At 51.0% G+C, this 4,646-nt stretch overlaps 1 long non-coding RNA gene across 1 annotated transcript; it reads right to left on the reverse strand.

The window, feature by feature from the left end:
• Positions 1 to 2,779: 2,779 nt before the first annotated feature.
• LOC113996137 lies at positions 2,780 to 4,407 on the reverse strand. Its single transcript, XR_005562379.1, has 4 exons — positions 4,394 to 4,407; positions 4,242 to 4,309; positions 3,979 to 4,056; positions 2,780 to 3,903 (listed from the first exon to the last, which is right to left on the reverse strand). It is a non-coding gene; the product is annotated as an uncharacterized LOC113996137 (long non-coding RNA).
• Between the last annotated feature and the right edge of the window lie 239 nt (positions 4,408 to 4,646).

Consider the following 4,646-nt stretch of genomic DNA (forward strand, 5'->3'; position numbering starts at 1 on the left):
TTAACATTTTCTTAAAACAGGGATAATCACAAAGAAGCAATAAATGATACAACAGAACCAAAAGAAACACATAAACAGTAACCAATACAGAACCAAAACTCCACGAGTCAAACACAATAAAGGGTTTAAGAGTGTATGTGTAAGGGAGAATGAAACAGTGGCCACCGGAGCATGAATGAGAAAGTTGAGTGGACACATGTATGTGTGTGTGAACGCAAGTACACTTCATAGCAAGACATCTTAAACACTACTTCAAACAACACCACGTCAGACACATCTACAACCCAACACATTTCCCTTTTCAATAAAGATGATGCCATTACACAAAGTCACCCTCAGATAAGAGGTTATCCACACCTACAAACCCCGGGTAATTTGAGATTGTTTGAATATTGCACGAACCAATAAAGTTGTAAACAGTTCAATAAAGGCCTTGTGACGATAGGCCCTGTTTTTTATAATTAGTTGCAGTAAGATTAGTTATAATAAGAATGTTAAAAATGCATTGTTTCTCAACTTGTTAATAAAAAGAGGGGGGAGATGTGGCAGGAAGAATGTAGCAATGAAACATGGGAGTTGTGGTCTCCCGGGTTCTCAGACAATATTTGATTGTCATTGGTTAGAGGGTCACGTGACATGTTCAGGTGTGGTATTTAAACCTTGCCAGTTTGAATAAACGGTAATTCTGCTCTGGCACTTGTTCGTGTCTGAGTGGGGTTCGTGCCTTGAACAGCACCTCACCTGCACTCGTGAATCCAGTGATACAAAGTAAGCCCTTCCTTTGATGTGTCCAAATAACCTGTCCCAGGATACCCACTGCACCAGACTAATTGCAAAAATCCCTCCAGGTGAGGCACAGACTTGCACCCACTCCCAACCCCTCTCTGGGTCTTTGCCCTGCACTTATCTTGCCGAGAGCAGGGGATGCCAATCCATCTTGGATGCACAGGAGGAGCACCAGGGCTGCCTCAGAGGTTCCTGCCATCGTCACACTACTCGGAGTCAGCTGTGAGAAAGAAAACCAGACACCAGATCTGAGTAGTGTGGCACGAGGCCCCAGCCCCCACGATCCCTCTACTCACTGTCACCCAGGCAGGGCCTCGGGTCACTGACTCTGACCAGACTTGGACAACGTGCTGTCATCTTCTGGGATACCTGAGAGAGAGAGAGAGAGACAAAATTAGAGGGCATCTCTAAAGCTGCAGTGGATCCCCGCTCCTCCTGCTGCCTGCCTCCCCAACTCACCTACAAGGCTCCTCTCTCTTCAGCTGCTCCCAACACCGCCCCTGCAAATGAAATGGGCAAATGCTCAAACACTCAGCTCTCAAACATTCAGGGATTGCTCACAACAAAAGCCAAAAACCTCTAAACCCTACACACTCTCTGCTACTCTACTTAGCTGGGACCCTACACACCCCAGCAGGGCATCGCAAGACCATCCTGCTCACAGACTGGACAGCCATCGGCTCCACTGTCTAAGGGAACTGACGTTGATGTCAGACTCTGAGCAATATTCTATCTACCCACTGATCCACGGAGCAGGGCAGAGCAGGTCCAGGCTGACCCCAAGTGACACACCCCACACCTGTGACCACACACACCACGTGACACAATTAAGAGACGAAGGACACAAAACACGGACAAGACAAAGGACATGACACAGACTGGAACTGCTCTGCCCTGCACACGGGAATCCAGCGATACAAAGTAAGCCCTTCCATTGATGTGTCCAAATAATCTGTTATAGGATACCCACTGCACTGGACTCATTTCAAAAATCCCTCCAGGTGAGGCACACACTTGCTCCGACTCCCAACCCCTCTCTGGGTCTTTGCCCCGCACTTATCTTTCCGAGAGCAGGGGATGCCAATCCATCTTGGATGCACAGGAGGGGCACCTGGGCTGGCTCAGAGGTTCCTGCCACTGTCAGACTACTAGCAGTCAACTGTGAGAAAGAAAACCAGACACCAGATCTGAGTAGTGTGGCACGAGGCCCCAGCCCCCACGATCCCTCTACTCACTGTCACCCAGGCAGGTCCTCGGGTCACTGACTCTGACCAGACTTGGACACTGTGCTGTCATCTCCTGGGATACCTGAGAGAGAGAGAGAGACAAAATTAGAGACCATCTCTAAAGCTGCAGTGGATCCCCGCTCCTCCTGCTGCCTCCCCGACTCACCTCCAATGCTCCTCTGCTCCCAAAGGTTACCTGGATGGCACCTGCAATCCAAAAAGCTCAGTGCTTCGTTGCTGATCCTTTCAATACTCGGAGATCACCTACAAGGGCAGCTCCAGAGGACCAAACTGTGTCCGTCACCTCACTGTGAGTTGGCTTCGGCCCTGTGAGGCTGTGTACATCTCCTGCAAAAAAACCCAGAGGCAAGTGTGAGTACTGAGATACTGCCCAAGAGTTTGCTGCTCCCGTGGCAGCTTCTGTCTGACACCCCTTGACCGTGACCTCTTACAGGCAGGGTCCCCGTCACGTTGGACTGCGCGTTAGAAGTCTGTGCACTGCCTGTAAAACAAAAAACCAAGGATGTACACAGATTCACCACAAGTACACCACCTGCAAAAGAGCAGCTAGTTTTGTCCTGCAGTCACTGCTCACCTTCCTCACCGGGCTCACCTTCCCTCTGGTGCCTGTCATCTGTTGGGCCGAGGGCTCTGCATCTTAAAAAAAAACAAAAAACCAAAACTAAACCACCAAACCATCCAAATGATCAGTAAACCTAGGCCCAAAAGACATGTCTTGGCTCTGACCTCACATGACAACCCACCTTCTGACTGTGCTCCTCCAGCCTCCTCTGTTCATCTCTGCTTTACATCCAGTCCATCTGATGCTGCAAAGAAATGAGTTAGCAAAGTCAGCCACATAGACAGGGGGACCTTAACTGCTGTGCAATTCTAATTTCTCCTTAGACAAGCCCTCTGCGGTCCAAAGACAACCTGCACAAACAAACACTGACCTCACTTTAAGGCCCTGCCCTCAGTGCCTGAGCCTATCCACAGGGGAACTGGGAGGTCTCCTTTCTACTCCACCTACCCCCAAGTCTACACTGCAGGGCAGAGCAGTTCCAGGCCCAACACAAACTCCAAGGACACATTTCCAGACAAGGGCTGTGGTGCAACCAGGAGAGAGAACTCTGAGAAAAGAACGACGCCAAAACGGATGTGCTGCCGCACGAGAAGACGGAGGATACGGCGAGACTGAACGGAGGAGGCTCTGAGGAGCCTGAAAAGACACTCGAACAGAATGGCCTGGGACAAGAACTGCCTACAAAATTGCTGAGATGGATGGGAGACAAGGCTATGCTCAGAATCTTCTTAGATTCTCACAAGTCCCAGGTGGGATGACAAGGGATGACTGCACGGCACAGCCACCGATACAACCTGTGAGGAGGCTGTAAAAGACACCTGACCTGACACTTCTCAGATGCGATTCCGATGCACGTCCAAGCTAGTGAGCCAAAGAACGGATGGTATGGGCACTGGGCTGGGCAGTGCAGAGGTTCAACACTCTAGGAATGATGCCTTGGCATCTCAGATAAGACCTTGGAGTGTAGGAAGCAAAGACACCCTGACTGTGAATTGTAAGACACGAAACACAGACCGGACAAAGGACACGACACAGACCTGAACTGCTCTGCCCTGCACATCCTACTCCATGATGAAAAGTAAACTGCTCCTCCTATGTGTGCCAAGGGCCTGTTAGGGCAGACCCTTTCCCCTCTGCTCATTTGACAATCCCTCCCTCCTAACCATAAAACTGGACCCAGCTCCCATCCCCTCTCCAGGTGGGAGTCCTCCACTTATCTTTCCCACAGCTGGGGATGTGAATCCATCTTCGATGCCAAGGAAGGACGCCCGGCTGGCTCAGAGGGTCCTGTGATCCCTGACTCGGTCGCTGGGAGAAAGAAAACAGAAACTGAGACAAGAGTTGGGCAGCACGTGGGAGATAACCCTGCAATTGGCTACTCACCCTCCCCTGAGCTGAGAGGTTCTCAGGCCACTGGCTCCGACCCCAGTCGGAGGCTGCTGCCATCACCGTGTGCCATACCTGGGGGAGTGAGGAAAAAGGTTACGTGGTGTTTCTGAAAGTAAGGGAGACCCCAGCACCTCCTCCCTACCTCCCTGACTCAACCTCAATGCTCCTCCATTGCCAAAGGCAGGCTGGATGGCACCTGCAGCTGGGAAAGCTCCAGCCTTAATTGATGACCCTGGTAGTACTAGGAGATTACTCACAAGGACAGCTGAAGACCATCACACCTAACTGGCAGGTGGCTCCAGCCCTCTGAGGCTGCACACATTCTCTGCAAAGTAAAGAAGCCAAAGGCAAAGGTACAGACTGAGGTACTGCCTGAAAGGATGGCTTTCCTGGGGGAGCTCCTACCTACCTCTCCTCCACAGTGACCTCTCACCAGCAGGGGCCCTGAAGCACTGGACTGTCTGTGAGAAGGTGGCAGAACCCCTGGAAAACACAAGAAACAAAGCATGTGCACAGATTCACCACAACACCTGTAAAAGACCATCTAGTCCTGTCCTGGAGTCAATGCTCACCTTGCTCACTGGTACTCATCCGGATCACCTCCCCTCCGGTGCCTAGAGCCTCCTGGGGCCAGGGCTCTGCAGCTGAAAACAAAGAAAAAA

Source organism: Pipra filicauda, unplaced genomic scaffold, assembly GCF_003945595.2.
Source record: "Pipra filicauda isolate LSUMZ 115617 unplaced genomic scaffold, ASM394559v2 scaffold1333_size26775_pilon, whole genome shotgun sequence".
Lineage (NCBI taxonomy): Eukaryota > Metazoa > Chordata > Aves > Passeriformes > Pipridae > Pipra > Pipra filicauda.